Source organism: Vicugna pacos, chromosome 33 (assembly GCF_048564905.1).
Source record: "Vicugna pacos chromosome 33, VicPac4, whole genome shotgun sequence".
Taxonomy (NCBI): Eukaryota; Metazoa; Chordata; class Mammalia; order Artiodactyla; family Camelidae; genus Vicugna; species Vicugna pacos.
Window position 1 is genome coordinate 9,878,064 of NC_133019.1, and position 16,757 is coordinate 9,894,820.

Genomic DNA, 16,757 nt, shown 5'->3' on the forward strand with positions numbered 1-16,757 from the left:
GCTGACCTCTGAGCCTCAGGTGCCCCATCTACAAAATCATAATAACTGCGCCTGCCTCACAGGGCTGTTGGCGGTTTTAAATGAGAAATGCATGTACAGTGCTTAGCACAGTGCCTGGCATATAGTTAAGTCCTCAATAAACACACTCTAAACATACCTCACGATGGAACCACATCCCTGTTCCCTCGAAGCAAACTGCTCTGCTGACTTCGACCCACACATTTCACCCAGCAAAGAGCATCTCACCAGTGCTGTTCCATTCATTCAACAAAGATCCACTGAGCATCTAGTGTGTGGGAGGCATAAGGTCTCGTATAAAACTACGGCGTTCTTGTCCTTGAAGCATCTATGAATGATAAAAAAAAAAAAACCTACCTGTGTCCTGCTGAACTGTACACACACCACAGTTAGACACACACACACACACACACACGTTTGTGCACACACGCATACACAGAACCCGTGCCCCTGGAAACCTGTCATCTACATATAAATTACTATTTCCCGCAGGGTTTGACATGATAGTTATTAAAGTTTGGGCAGCAGGCAGTGCAGGAATGGCTGTCCTCTGTGGGCTGGAAGAGGAAGCTGAGGCTCAGAGACAATGTCTTGCCCAAAGACCAGGGAAGGGCGTATGGGAACTGGCGTTACTGGGTGTATTGCATACGCCATGCGTGTGCAGGTGAGCTGGTCCCCTGCGCACGGTTGCTTCATCAAGTCCCACAGCAACCCTCCAAGACCTGGGCCAGGGCCCTCCTGCAAGGATGAAGAAACAGAATTCAGAGAGGGTAAGGAATTTGCCAAGGACCGGAGAGCCAACAAGCAACGGGCCAGGATGCAGTTTTGTCTTGCTCTGACCGCCAGCAAACACCAGTGGCAGGCCTCCTGAGCACTGGGCACTGTGCTCCGCCAGGTAACGCGGGGTCCTCACCATGCCCTGAGCACCCTCTGCGTGGTCCCGCTTTGGGACCCAGATGTTCTTCCCCCAGAAAAACCGGTACACGCCCTTCCCTTCTTCAGGCCTTGACTCAGACCTCACAGTCTCAGGAGCCGTTACCCGCCCTGCCCGACTCTCCCGTTCCTCCCCTGGCACTCATCACCTCCTGGCTTATCACTGAACTTACCTGCCCATCATGTTTCTTACTTCTATGGGTCGCTCCCCACACACAGGCTTGCTAAGATGTAAGCTCCCGAGAGCAGGGATTTTGTCTACTTTTCTCTTTATGTGTCCAAGGCACCTAGAAGAACACCTGCCACGCAGTAGGTGCCCAGTAGATGTGCTGAGTGAATATGAGAAACATGGGAACAGCACGTGGGTACTAAGACTAAACCCTCACGGCGCTAAGGCTGCAGCCCCCAGGGATCTCCCAGTCCTGCTGGGGGGAGGGCGGCCTCAGGAGCACATAGACTCGATGCCTTCTTGCTGATCCTAGGGATAATTCAGAGAAAGAGGCAGCATCAGAAGTGTCCTATTTACAATATCCCGACAGCAAACAAGATAAAGTGAGAAGAAAGACATCCGGGAATCTCAAGGCATTCTTGTCCCAGATTCAAGGAGAACCCAAGGCCAACACTGGCCACGTCTGAACCCAGATGAAGGCAGGGAGCCAAGTTCTGCTTATCATCACATCCTAAAGGGACAGGAGCTGGAGGATGTGGGGACGCAGTGGGTCCTCACATCCTGGAAAGTCAAGAGAGCCTGGGAAAGCAAACCTGTGGTGCAGAAAATGAATCTAGAACCTTAGAGCTGCAACGGACCCTGGGGATCACCCGGCGCAGGCTCCTCCCTCACCTCATAGATACGAAAATGAGGCTCAGAGATGGAAAATGACTTCCTCGAGGTCATGAGTTTGTGCCAGAGCAGGTTCTAAAGCTCTAGTCTCCTTGCTCTTGGATCAATGCCCTTTTCCTTGTAGCACTTACTCATCAAAATGTTTTGGGTTTTTTTTTTTTTAATGTCTTCCACAAATCACCTCTGTGCTAGGTGCTGGGGACACAAGACACTGTGCAAAACAGATAAACACACAGGTAGCCATCAAATTCAAATACAAAGTGCATGATGTTATCACAGAGGAAGTGTTGCCTGGTTGCCATAGGAACACTGGGAGGGAGGGTCCCCAAGCCAGGCTTGGGGGTGGGGAGGGTCGGAAAAAACACCTCAGAAGAAAGGACATCTAAATGGGGACCAGAACAATGAGTTGGGATCAGCCATAAGGAAAGGGAGGGGTGGGGCAGGAAACAGGGATCTTTAGGGATCCCAAAGCAGAGAAAGCTGATGCCTGGAGGGAGGCAGGACTCAGTCATCCAAGGCTTGGGCAGCCAAGCTATGAAGTGTGAATTTTATTCTAAGAGCCATTGAACAGTTTTTAAGTAAGGGGTGATGTCATTAGAATTATAAAAAGAAAACAGAAGGATCACTCTGACTACAGTTCAAAAATAGTTTTAGAGGGGTCACATCTGGAGCCTGGGAGATCAGTTGGGTGGGTGACATAGAAGTCCTGGCAAGAGATGAGGTGACGTGAACAAAGGCGGAGGCAGTGAGGGGAGAGATGTGCTTGAACGTGAGACCTTTTTACGGGGTAGCGTTGACAGCACCCCGTGATCAGACGTGGATCACGAAGAAACGGGAAATAAGGATGACTTTCAGGCTTGTAGACTGAGCAATTACGCAGCTGTTGGTGCCACCAGAGTAGAGACCAGGGCAGAGAACAGAAGAAGGAAAAAACCAAAAGAAAGGGACAGGAAGCCCAGAGATGCCAAGAACACCTGTGGTGTGGCTGTCTCGAAAGATGAAGAGAATTAACAGCAGGCGCTTGGAATCCTTCCATCCAGAGCTGAGCTGCTGGCCTGAGCGCCAAGTTCACCTCCCTGCCTCTGTCCATGGTGCTCCTGACTCAGCCGGGCCTTTGGACAGGTGTACTTCACAGACTGGGACTTCTTTCCCAGGGGTTGGCCCTCTGCTCTCTCTGCTCTTCTCAGGTCAAGGGGCCACCTCTGATACAGCGGGTGTTAAGAAAGGCACCGAAAGTTGTTTCTAATTCCTGAAAAAGGCGGGCCCCTCTTATCACGCCACTTCAGAGGCCATAATTGAGAGGCAGCAGAGCGTGGTCTCTCTGGTTACTTAACTTCTCTGTGCCTTGGTTCCCTTATTTGGCAAAAGGGGTTAAAAATTAGCGCCTCTTCATAGAGTTGTGAAGGTTAAATGAGTTAATATTTGTTAAAGAGCTTAGAAGAGTGCCAGGCGCAGAGTAAGTGCTCCGTAATTGGTAAATTAATCAAAATGAATGCATGAGGTGAGGATTTAGATGCCATCACGAGGACCAAGATAGTCAGGGGTTGGGGAGGTGAGCTCTGTAGGCAAAGGGGCCCAGGAAAAAGAAGGCGCATTCTGCAGTTTGAGCTTTAAGCGCTCTGGCACACCTCCTTAGGAGAAAACCTGGGCTGAGCCGAACGAACAGATTCAACCAGCTTGAGACTTAGAGCACACCAAAAAAAAAAAATTATTCTGGGTGCGGATCATCTTTAAGAAGTAATGTTTACTTCGAAAATACAGCAATTGCACCCCAAATGGCTTTGATGTATGTGGAGTTTGACCAGCCCCGTCACATTAGGGGAGGTAGTCCTGTTTTATGCATCAGGCTCTCTCTAAAGCACTGAAATTCGCAGCACATTTGTTATGCGGCTCAGCAAAAGGTGTATGAATAAAGAAGAACCTGCTCAATCAACACTGCTCAGCCAGGGAGCCCAGGAAGCTACTTGCTCTGCCTGTGAAAGGGATTTGCCCAGCGCCAGCAGAAAGAAAAAAAAAGGCCCATCCCACCAGGGCATCCTGACACTGCATTTTGACAGGCTCACATCCTGCATCCACTTTGTCACTTGCTAGTGAAAACAACACAGCCCAAACATGAGGTCACTCGCTTCCCCCGAGAGCACGGGCTCCATGCCTGCCTGGTTCTCCTCCGTGCCTTGCTTCTGGAAAGGAGAAGGAAAAGATTTGTTGATACGTCTGCTCTCTCTCTCGCCTCCTTCCTTCTCTTCCCTTCCTTCCCTCATCTTCCCTACCTCCCCTCTCCCCTTCATCACTCACAGCTGGCCACCAGACACCTGTGTCCAGGGAGGTCCATGGCACCAGGGTCCTCAGAGACACAAAGAGGGCAGAAGCTCATTTTGCCTCAGTTTGGCTTCTGGGTCTCTGTGAAATGCCCGGAAAAGTCTGCCCTTGTCCAGCCAGACACCTCTGACCATGGTCCTGGACTCCAGTCCCATTCTTAGGGACACCAGGACCCCGGTGGAGCCCAGAGAACCACACTCTCTCTAGGGAGGAATCCTGGTTGGTCCCCAAGGTCCCCCAACACAGCCTTCCGAAGCTGCTTTTCTTAGGTGCCAAGACCAGCCCCAGGCAAAACTATGATGTGGGTAAGATTTATTCAGTCATTCATTCAACCAGCGCTTGTGAGCATCTATTCAGTGCCAGACACTGGCCTATGAGCTGGAAATAGCACTGTTCAACATTTCTGCCCTCAGGGAGTACTACAGAGCCCCATGGGGGGCAAACGAGGGAACCTAAGCTCCCCTGGGACTGGAGGTCCGAGGAGGGTTCCTGGGAGAACGCCATCTAACCTGAGATGTAAAGAGAAGAAACACATGTCCAAGAATATTCAAGGCACTACTGTTCAAGAGGTTCAAAAACCAGACATCCAAACACCCATCAACCAGGGAATCAGTAAGTGATTGCATATTTATACAATGGGCCACAGCACTGAAAACGAACAAACTAGAACAACACGGATAAATCCCACAAAGAGAATGTCGAACAAAAGAAAGGCAGGCACAAAAGTTGCACGCTGTATGACTCCATGTTTACACAGTTCCAAAAGAGGCGCTGGGAGTCAGGACAGTGGCTGGGGGTCACAGCAACTACTTGGGGGCCTGAGAGGGACAACAGGTGCTGTTTCTCAATCCAGATGCTTGATGAAAGGGTGTGCCCACTCTGCAAAAATTTAAAGCCGTACACTTACGATTTCTTCATTTTTTTTTGGTGTATTTGATATTCTCCCAAGAAAAGGTTGATATTAAAAAAAAATTTTAAGACAAACGAGATAACCTGGCACAGCAGGGGTCCTTCTTGGCTTCAGTGCCCTTGGCCCCCCTCCTTGGTTCTCTCCCCTTTATCATCCAGTGACCTTACGCCCCTCTCCCCTTGCAGTCATACGGGGACACCATCAGATTAATTAATTCACACTAAATTGTCCATGACTAACAGCAGTTCAACACTATCACCCCTCCCTGGGGGATTTCCTTTTTAAGAAAGCAGAATGGTCTTGACTCAAAATAGTAACTACAACCAGGCAGCAGGAGCAGGAGAGATGAGTGAGGGGACGGCGGGTACTGCGCCAACACCCTTCAACGCACCCTACGCCGCTGCTTCACCTGCAGCCGTGTGACATGCTGAGCCTCTTGCTTCTTCCTGGAGAATAAGCAATGGGGGCAACACAGCTGGACCCCTGGGCGGCAGCAGGGGAGGCACCATTTGGGCATCTAGCCCGTGAACTAGGACTCCCGGTCTGGCTCTGAGAGCAGAGGTGAGCGCAGACCAGGCAATAGAAATGTCAAAATGCCCCAGGCAGAGGGAAGGCGTGGGTGTGGCCATGCAAAAGACTTGCCAGGCCATCTGCAATTTTACAAACTGCCAAAGGACCAACAGGACTTTGACCTACGCCTCCCAATTGACATAGCTGATTTAGTGCACTTTGGGCAGCTCTGCCGTGTTTCCAAGAATTACCCAAACACTTCTCCCATTCTGAGCAGGTGGGGAATTGCCAGGTTTGTAACCTCATAGGCAGATCATCTGAGAAAAATTCCCAGCGGGCAGAGCAGGAACCAGACATTGCAGAGACCATGACCTGAGGCTTCTGCAGGGATTCCTGGCCACATGGGCAGCCCCCTGCTGCCCTCCCACCTTCCCTGCTCTGAAAGGGGAGAAGAGGGTGGAAAACTAATTGCTTGGCTACTCAAGGTCCCTTAGTCTCTCTGGTCCATTTTCCCCTGGACTTTGTTCTGGGCTGTCAAGGCTGAGCTCAGCGGAGCACAGCGGGGAGTTCCCATCCTGTTTCCCCAGGCAGCCAGAGATGAGAGGCCACCTGCTCCACCTGCTTGGTGGCTCCATGAGCTAGGCAGGGTGACTGGGCAGGGAGACCAGCAGGGAGGGGAGACAGCTAAACCCCGGGCAGGGGGTCTCTTGAGAGCTCCAGAGATGAACCCCTCACTGTCCCGACTCTGCCTCCTCTCTTTTCAGTTCCCATCCCCGCTGTCTCCAGATCACTAGGTGTTCCAGACGTAGCAACAGGTCCCCTGTCTGACAGACTCAGCCCTGAAGGGTCCCCAGGGGAACGAAGACTCTCTCCAAGGTGCCTCTGGGGAAGGCAGGCTGGCAGGCAGGGAGAGGATTGTGTGTGGGAAGGCTCTTTCCAGAAAGGCCAGGGCACAGCCCTGCAGACCAGCTGTGCAGAGGGCAAACCAGGGCGGGACCCCTGGGAGAAGGAGGCTCTGCGTTAGAGGCGGACCCCTTTCCAGGCTGCCTCTGCGGCCACCTGGGAAGCGGCAGCAAAAGGCAAGCGGGAGGGGACTTTGGTTTGAATCCTAGCACGGCCCTCTACGTGCTGGGGGACCTCGGCATGGCCCCGGCACGTGGTAGGGTCTCAGGAAACGCTAGTTGTCAAGTTCAATGACTAATATTTTAACCACCATAGAGTGACAAAGAGAGAGAGTGCCACCAAACACAGGGCACCAGGTCCACCTCCTGCCATTTATCAGGTGGCTTACAACGTGTCAGGCACCACACCGAGCACTTCACAGACGTCATCACTCTTAATCCTCGCACAAACTGAAAGGCAGGTCTAAGGAGCCCCCTTTCGGAGAGGGGGTTCAGAAAGGTGCCGTTGCTGTTCTGAGACGACACAGCTTGCGGGTGGAAACAGCAGGATTTGAGCCACTACGTGTGGCCGCCTCTGAGGTCTGCTGACACAGCCCATCCTCCCTCCCCGAAGGCATGTATCATTTACATTTCCTTCTTTACTTAAAAAAAAAAAGCTAAATCAGTACAGTTTTAATGCTTAGAATTTAACTTTATTAATAAACAATAAAAGTTAAAAGCTTCTCAGGCCCCTAACTGAACACCATCAGTGGCAGGTGCAACAGCCTAACTTCGGACCCAGTGTAATGTGCAGAGAGCTTCTAAGCCGAAGGGTTTTAACAGCCCCCTGCAAGTGCACACACATGCTCACGTGTACAGAGGGGCCACTGTCTCCAGGGAGCCCTCTTTGTCCCAGGAAACAGTTCTCTCTGCTCCTTGGAAAGGCTAGATTCCTATGAGGCCTGGCCCCAGAGTAACTGCCTTTCTGATTTAGAGAGCTGTAAAAGCTTGACACGGACTCAAATATTTAAGCCCTTTAAATATGCCGATAATGATAATTACCCTGCTGATGCCATTTCATCGTAAATGAAGCTCCGGGCCAAGAAGACTCTGAAATCATTGTCACTAAACAGACAATACTCTCAGTCGACTCTAATCGTTGCCATTACGCTGGTGGCCCTGTGGGCAGCTGTCACCCAAGGAAGAAGACCCTGAACCTAGAGCCAGGTGACAGAGGTGCCACCATCGGATCGTGTCCCGAGGGGGAATCAGGTGACTTCATCTGTAAAATGAGGAGGATGGTCCAGCTGGCCTGCCTCACTGGTTGTGTGTGAGGTGACGGAAACCATGTGTGACCTCCACGTGGGTGACAAACAGGAGCGATTAGCATCAACTCCCTGACCTAGTGTCCCTGGGGCAGCAAACCTGGCAGGTATGCGCATTCCAGGTGTCCTCGTTCTCAGCACACAGACTGAACGTGCCCAGGGTCCCTCAGAGACAGGCGTGTTTGCCTTGAACACAGAGGCCTCTGGGGGCTGCCGGTGGAAGTGCAGGGGGCTGCAGGGGCCGCTTGGGAACCATCTGTGCAGTCAGTGCTTCTCCCCGGACCCCCAGGACTCACCGGGCAGTGCTCCTTGAGTGCTATTCCTGAAACAGCCAAGTTTTCAGCAAGATAAACTGGCAGCAGGGGGCAGGGAGGACTGGGGAAAAGAGGGACGAGTTTTAGACCTTTATTTTCACAGCCCAGCACTAACCTGGAGATAGGATGGGCCAACATCATGAAACCCTTGGGATGAGCCCGTAGTTCTAAGTGGCCCCAGGATTTGAAGGGTGCTCTGTAGCTTGAGAATATGGGTGAAGGCGAAGAAAGGAGATGAGGAGGAGGGAAAAGGAGCAAGCAATGGGGTACCGAAGGCCCACGCTGAGCTGGGCTCTGGACATACTTCATCTCCAGCAGCCCTGATAACTCTCGGGGGTGGGTTCTGCCATTGCTGTTTTTCCACATGAGGGTCGGACACGTTCAGGAGCTGCCCCCACCTGCTGCACCACAGTACACAACTGTGCAACACGACCACCTGATTGCAAAGCCAACGTCCTCCTGCCAAGCTCCACGTTTGGGGCTCCGGGTGGACGTGTCCCAGGTGCCTCCTACAAGCCGAGCTGGAGCCTAGGAGCTGAGGGGTAAGGAGGAATGTGAGAGCAGACCCTCGTCTTCAAAGAGCTTTCAGCATAACTGGAGAGACAGGCCCCAGACTCGGGCAGCCATCATATGATCGGCTCTGAATTATGAGAAAGTGAGGAGTTCAAGGAAAGGAACATCTTCCAATCCTCTTTCACAATATCAGCCAGGAGGAAGCCTCCGACCTCACAGCCCGCAGGGTCTCTGCCCTCTCTCTCCCTCCTCTGCTGATGGGGCCTCTGAACTTACACTCCTCACGTCTCTTCTTCAATCCTATGAGGCTCCCACTACCCGGAGGCCAGCCCCAGATGGCACATCCACCCTGCCGTGCCCAGATGCCCAGGGCATTGCAGCCACAGGCAGGCCGCCCAGAGCGCGGCCCCACCAGGGAGCGTGGGAGAAACGCGGACACGTACTGAGTCAGAATCTGCCCTTTGACAAGGTCGTCAAGTGATTTGTGTGCAGTTTAAGGTTTGAGAGGAGCTCTGGAACCCCCAACCAGCTGCAGAGCCAACACTGTGAGAACCGGAAGGATGATGACAGCGACAGTGACGGTGGAAGCAGACACGACAGCAGGCGCGGGCTGAGTGCTGTCTGAGGGCCGGGCACTGCACGAGGTGCTCCACGTGCACCTCTATCAATTCCCACAAAAGCCCTGAGACCCATTCTGCGCACAAGAGAGCTGAGGCCGAGAGAGGTGCCCAGCCTGCAAAGGGGGCAAGCTGGACCCCGGAACCAGGAGCGTTCAGCACTGCAGACCAGGCACGCTCCTGTCTCCTTGGCCAGAGTGCTTCTCCACGAACCGGGAGGTCACCTGGGCCCACAGTCTCATTTTACAGATAAAGCAACGAGTCCAGTGAGAAAAGGAGGCCTTGCCTAGCTCCCACAGCTGGCACTCCAGCCCTGCCCCTCCAGCCCCCACTGTGCCTGCACCAAAGGGGCTGGAGTAATTTTAAAGCCAACAAAGCTAGTCCAATCATTTTGGCCCCAAACAATCTGCACTCCTGGACCATAATAAAATCTCCCTCCCAGCAGGGTTTCTTCCTTACCTAAAGTTCCCAAGACAGGGTCCCAGCCACCTAGAGCCCAGCCCGGTGCCCTTGGCAGAGGAGTCAGGAGCTGGCTTCTCTTCAGGTGTCACTTTCTCCTGGCAGCGCAGGGAAGGATGGATATGGCTGCTGGGCGGAGCCATTGGCAGAATGTGGCTTCAAAGCCGCGACTGCCTCCCCTTCCCAGCGGGCTGCCAGGAGCACGTGGAACCCAAAGAGATTCTGGTTCACTGTTCTTCAAGCATGTTTCGATCTGTTTCAGGAGCACTCGGGAGGACACCACAAAGTGGGCAGGCAGTCTTGTCTGAGCTACAGAGCCGGCTACTGGAGGCCTGATGGGTCCATTCCCGAGGGGCTGAGCTCCACGCCTGGGCTGCAGGGCCTTCTGTTGATCCTGGAGGCTGGCAGGTGACAGGCGCCCGAGGACCTGAGGGCTGTAAAAGGTAGTGAAGAGGAGTGGCTGCAGCCTGCAGCTGGGCGGGGAGAGAGGCAGCCCTCCCACCCACCTTACTTGCGCTATGAGCTCAGCGGGGGTCCTAGGCCCTCCCTGGGAAGGGACCCTCCCTGCCCTGGGCCCACAGCAGCCCTGCCACCATACTATGCCAGGTGCCTTTCATCTCTGGGCCGGGCACTCGGCACTGAAGCTTTGCCAGTCCACCTGCAAGTTCAATGCTACTGGATTAACACTAGGACAGCCTGGGATAGGCCCAGTTAGCAAAGAGGCGTCTAGCCTGGTACAGACAAAATATCAGGCTCCAGAGGGGGCGGGCAGACGCTGCCCCTGAGGGCCCGGCATCCCCTCTCTCCCAGCAAAAGGCCAGCTCCCCAGCTGCCCAGCATGGGGGACGCTGGGAGGAAAAGGTGACTGGAGCTGTCAATACAAACAGCGGTGGCCTGGCAGGGAAACTTTCTGCCTCGGAGGACAATTGGAGCAGAGCAGGAGGGAGGCCGAATTTAATTCACACCTGCTTGAGGCGCTCTGGCCTTCTTTGCTTGGAGAGAGGCGATCAGCCAGAGGCCTGAGCACACACCCAGGTGCACACGTGGCCCGGAGGGAGATACAGGGAAGCTGCGAAGGCGTGAGGATGAGGACAGAGCAGGGCACCAGCAGCGGGAGTGACAATGGCTACGGTGTGTGCAGGGGCACGTGTTCTAGAGGAACTTAGCCGTCCGCAGTTTTTATTTTATTCCATTTAACCCTCAAACAGTGCTGTGCTGTCCCAAGACACGCTCTTCATACTCAGCGTTCCAGCACAGTGTTAAGTCTTGCTTAATAAAAATTTAAGAAAGGAAGGAAGGGATGGATGAAGGAGAGATCTTTCCCTGAAACCCTCTTTACTTCACATTTATTTTTCATGGTCTAGAAAAAACAGAGAGAACCGAGAGTGGAGTTTCTCACCCTCTCTGAAGAAATCTTCTACCACAAGAGCTAGAGCAGACACCCGCCAAGGCCCCAGGACCCACCCAGGTCCAGCGGAGAAGCCTTCCTCAGGCCTCCGTGAAGCTGATCTCCCCCCTCCTCCTCCCCCATCCATCCATCGGTGAAACGGACCAGAACCCGAGGGAAACGGCTAACGACCTCTCCGTCATCCTGGGCTTTCGCCTTCACGGGCCCCTCTCTGCACGGGCCACGAGCTGGCAGGAGGACCCCGGGAACAGCGTTCCTCGGTCCGTGAACCTACGATCTCCAGAGGGAGCTCTTACCCAGAGGGACGTGTGGCAGTCAGAAAGGCCAAGCAAACACCAGGGAAGCAGATTCTCAAGAGTCAGACTCCTTATTTTTGCCAAGGGAAGGGCAGCTAAGAGGCAGTAAGTGGTGTCAGGGGTGACTGGGGTCTCCTGGTGCCATGGGCTGAAGACGTATTTCTGGGGCAAAATTAATGACTCCTCCAAGCAGAGAAGTCGGCACTCGGATCCGTGGCCTGAGTCAGAGACGTCGGATGAAGGGCCAGGTGATGAGGACAGAGCTCGCTCAACCTCCTTCCACCTACCAGTTTGCAAGCCTCCAAGTCTCTCCCCACATCTGAGCCATCTTTACACCCCTCCGTGGAGGGTGCCCTCACCCTCAAGCGCTTAGTTAGCACCCCGTCACAGGTCCCCAAGGCTGCATGCTGATCATAGCCCTTTGCACTTTTCAAAGGACTTTCACAAACTCTGCCTCTTACCATCTCCATTGGGAGTGTTCTTGGGCCCATTTTACAGATAAGGAGACTGAGGCCCAGGGAGAATAAGGGGCACAGCAAATTGCTGGCAGCACCCTGACATGAGCTCGGGGGTTTTCTTTGGAAGCTGCCTCAACACTGATTCCTCAGGGAATGTGGTATGACTGGAAGAATGAGTCCACATTGGGACTGGGGAGAGGGTGGCCAGATGGGGACGGCTCTGGAGGGACCCTCTCTGCCCAGCCAGGCTCATGCTCAGCTCCAGCAGGTGTCCCCAAGCTATAAGCTCGTGCCACCCATGGCCCAGTGACCAAGGCAACAGCAGCCAGGCTGACGGCTTTGCTCCAGCAGCCCCCACCCCTCGGGACAGGTGGCTTTTCTCCCCAGGAGATAACTCGGCCTTGGGGAGCTGCCAGGCAGCCCCCGGCTGTGTGCAGGGAGTCATCAGAGGAGGAACAAGGCCTCAGTTACGCAAGGGAAGCAGGAGGTGGAGACAGGCGGGAGGAGGCTCCGTGCAGCTGGTCCTGCGGGCCTCATTCCACCTCCCAGGCTCGCTCAGGAGGCACAGGATGGTGTAGGGAAGGGAAAGGGAGGAGAGGAAAGTCCAGGACTGGAAAGAGCTAGCAGTCACACCTGCCTCATTGCAGAGACTCAGGCCAAGTGTCTGGGTTCATGGAGCCAGCAACAGGCAGAGCCGGGAAGAGAATCCAGGTTCATGACCCCCGGCCTGGGCTCTCCCTGCACCCTACTGTGTGCCTTCTCCTTCGGGGAAGACCAGGCCAGTGAGGGCTCCCACCAAAATCCAGTTGGGAAATAACAGCGAGTGTTGTAATTTCTTACAAATAAAGGACCAGATCAGCTGGGCTCCATAATGTTCATTCACCAACCAATATTAGTGACTATTAATGGAATACGTACCATGTGCTTTCCCTGGGGATTCCACAGTAAGTAAAGCGGACCATGTCATAGATGGGACACGGAGCCACACAAGCCCACGTGCATCCCCAGGACCGACCCGGGGTTCCCAAGACAAGATCACATGGACAGGACCAGTCTTCACCTCCACCTGGCCCCTTTCTCTCAGGTGCCACCAACCGGCGTGCCCTGGGCCCTGGGCAGGGGAGACACCCTTGAGCCTCCAGGTGGTGCATCAGGACTGGGCGTGCTCACCATCACGGTCCTCACCGCTAGGACTGGTTCTCTGTCGATTACATCAGGCAGATGCCTCTTCAGAACAGACCACGAGGCAGAAGGTTCTAGTTTCTTCTGCCCTACGAAGTTCTGGCTATGTGGCTCTACTGTCGTCCTGATGAGCCCTGGACATGTAGGAATGGGCTGGAAGTGCGGCAGGAGGCCTTCCCGACTACCAGGGTCCAGAGCAATGAATGGGGAGCAGCTGCAGAGTCCTTGAGATTTGATCCAAACAGGGGTTCAGATAGAGGGATGGACTGAGTGAACTCTGGGGGTATTTAGGGGCCTGGTGTTCCCGGAGAAAAACCTGGATCAAGGTGACCTTGAGGAATGAGAGCACCTAGAAACAGTGTTGGTGTCTCAATAGAAAGAGGGTAATGCATAGGATACAGTGTCCTACAACCACTACCCTGTGTGGCCTCGAAACAGCACAACCTCTTGAACAGCTTGCCACTCACCCTCCCACCCCGGCCCCCACCTTACAGAGGAGATGTCACTCTCTCTTCCAACAGTAAGGGAAGCTCATTAGCTTCCTTCCAAGAAAGTGTCTGCGCCAAAAGCAGGTAAAATGCCTTCACGTTCTTCCTGGTGTCTCATCGGAGTAACTTAAACCCGCTCTCCATTCCCTGGTCTCTGTTCCCCTGGTGGCAGCCCTGCCTCCTCTGTCACCAGCACACGGGGAGGAAACCAAAGCCCCCCGTTTGTGGACTGCCAGTCACCCTCTAGGTCAGTAACAGTTGTAACGACTCAAAGAGAGACACATAATGTTTTCATGATTCCCCGAATGAATTCCTTTTTAAAGCGTCTTTTTGGGGGAGAGGGGCACTTTGAAATAATTGAAGTTTTCCATCAAATTATCCTAGAGATCTCTTTCTATGAAAAGCCTTTACTTTCATCCTCCTTAATGTAATTCTAACCCAGCAGATGAACTTGGCTTTTTATATTTTTTCAAACACTGTGTCAGAGCGCTTCATCAGAGGCAGGACCCGAACAAAAGAGGGACTGGGCAGTCGCTGTCTGTCGGAGCCCGGGGCAGGGTAGGGCTGGCCAGCGTCCACACCTCCCCACACTCCCACAGGCCGCTGTCTCCACCGCTGACGAATCGGTTCCACCTGGAAGTGCTGATTCACCCGTCCGTCCGCCCACCCTCCCACACACACACTGTTTCTTCCATGTCCCTGGCAGTCTGCTTAGAACTGGGGATGAGAAGATAAGGAAACACACGCCAGATAGGACTTCTGTCGGCTGAAAGCCAGGCCAAAATGTGGCCTCTAGGGGACAGATGGAGCTGTCCCTGTTAAAAGGGGCGACAGAAAGACCTAAAGAGAAATAACATCTGAAGAGCTGACCAATCAGCAGCCCCAGTGTTAGTGACAGAGGCGGCAACACTGAATTCCTAACCTGAGACGAGGCACAGAGTCTGCTCGCAGTCCCCCACGGCTTCTGCAGGACGGGGCCCTCTCCCGCAGCCTCCGCTGCTCTTCTCCTCTGTGTCCCTCCCCCTTGCCCTCCCCCACCCCCCATAATTGAATACACGAAGTTGTCTTGATTTAAGTGTGGCTTTCTGAGCTTTCTTTCCAGGGCAGCAGGTGGGGAGAGGGGCGGCGGGAGCTGTTTCATAGTCCCGGAAGGAGAAAATGAGGGTCTGTGCTGATGGCTAAGGAGTAAAGCCTGAGCTGTGAGCAGTTCCCAAGGCACCCCTAAATGCCGATCCTCTGGGAGGGGGGGAGATCGAATGTCTGTCCGTCTTAAATGATGTCCTGTGGAGGGCCTGATCCTGTTTGCTTTCTCCCTCTGTGCCAGCTGGCTCCAGGGAGGGTGCAAAGAGAAGGAATTCTGGGAGGCGGGTGGCCAGCAAGCACTGAGAGGAGGGCCGGACAAGCCCTGCAGGACAGGTTGGCTATTGGAGCGCACAGCCTGGGTGTGATATGAGGAGACTGATGGAGATGGGGCAGCCACTGAAGACAAAGTTGGCTAGAGCCTGGCCTGGGGACCGGTTTGACACCTGGCTACAGGTGAGGGGCTGTAGTGGAGGCAATCGCACTGCCCAGAGATTTCTGTCCCACAGGATCCCAGTTTGAAGGCCACAGAAAGGACTGGGCAGCCAGTTCTTGGACTTTTCTGTTGGTTTTGCTCCCTGAGGACCACCAAGGGGGCCTCAGGAGCCCTCGATGAAAAGCTGAAGCAGCACATTGAGATGGTGTTTGGATTTCAGCATAATTTTTGCAATAACAATTTAATCATTTAAAAACACTATCTTGTGTTGCTCTGATGAAGAGAGAGGATTTTTCCATATTGTTTGTGCCATCTGTGAGCAATTTTCACATTAGCCTCTTAGAATGGCAAAGCAGAGGACTGATAGTGATATGGGGGGGAGCGGGCAGAGGGGGAAGGAGGGGGAAGAGAGAAGAGTGTAGACAGGGAGAGGGGACAGTTGAAGCCCGGAGGGAAGCAGGGCCCTAGGGTAGGGTGGGGGCCGGAAGTGTGGAGTGGGACCCTGTGAGCACACCCAGGCCCACGATCATGGGACAGCCAGTGGGTGGAGATCTGGCCCCACTTTAGGGGGTACTTCACATTCAGATGTGAAGAAAGTTCCTAAATTTGCGGGGAAGGTAAGGAAAGGAAAGGCAGAAGAGCCCTGAGTGGTGCTTTTCAAACTGTGGGTGGCAGTCCATACGGCCCAGTTATCAACTAAGTAGCTTGCAATCAGGAAAAAAATTTTAATGCCAATAGAATAGAATGGGCACTATCAGGGGAGATACCACTCACCGCTGAAAGAAACCATGGCGACCTGAAGAAATTCCTGGTCAGGGGCAAGGAGGACAGCAGGTAAGCCTGCGACATCTTGTGCTGGAGCGTCTAAGGATGTGCCCCTAGACTAACGGGGTCTGATGAACAAGGCACTGACTTGAAGGGGCTCCCACTTGGCCAACCATGGGACAGTCTGAGCTTCAAGAGGAAGAATGAGGGCAACTGATGGAAATGTACTGAGAACGTAAAACCTCACCAGTCCATAATTACCGTAGATTATGGTGGTCCCCCAAAACACAGGTTCATGTCCCAATCCTCAGGACCTACGAACATTACTTTATATGGCAAATGGTGTGATTAAGTTAAAGATCTTGAGAGGAGGGTCTCTCCCGGACTATCAGGTGGGCCCTGAATGTAACCAAGTGTATCTCTATAAAACAGACAGAGGAGAAGACACAACAGAGGGGCCGTGTGACCACGGAGGCAGAGACTGGAGGGACGCAGCCAAAAGCCAAGACCGCCTGAAGCCACCAGAAGCTGGAAGAGGCGTAGAACTCTCCCCAAGAGGCTTCGAAGGTCAACATCTCAATTTTGAACTTGTGGCCTCCAGAACTGTGACAGAATAAACTCCTGCTGTTTTAAGCCACCCAGTTTGTGGCCTCTCCTTATGGCAGCCACAGGAAACAAAAACAAAAATGACACCCAAAATAGGGAACGCCCAAAGCAAGGAAAACAGGAACTGTCAGAGCACACGGCACCGTTTTTCGCTAGGTCTACATCTGTCTCTAGGTAATCTGGGTTGGGCTCCGAAACGCATTTCTTGCTGTAGATTGTGGTCAGTGCTTGAGGGCATGGGCTTTGAAATCAAGAACCCAGGCAAGCAACTCACTTCTGCCCCCTACAGGCTATGCGGTCTGGGGCAAGTCACTCACAGGCTCGGAGCCTCCAGTCTTCATCTGTAAAACAGGGCTGCGGTGAGGATTAAATGAAGTAACGCCCTTGCCACGGGGCCT

The 16,757-nt window shown here is 53.5% G+C and overlaps 1 protein-coding gene across 1 annotated transcript in view; it reads right to left on the reverse strand.

Moving 5' to 3' along the window:
- GRIK4 (glutamate ionotropic receptor kainate type subunit 4) overlaps positions 1–16,757 on the reverse strand; it is a 388,102-nt gene that overhangs the window by 284,153 nt on the left and 87,192 nt on the right. The gene's annotated exons all lie outside the window — the stretch shown is intronic.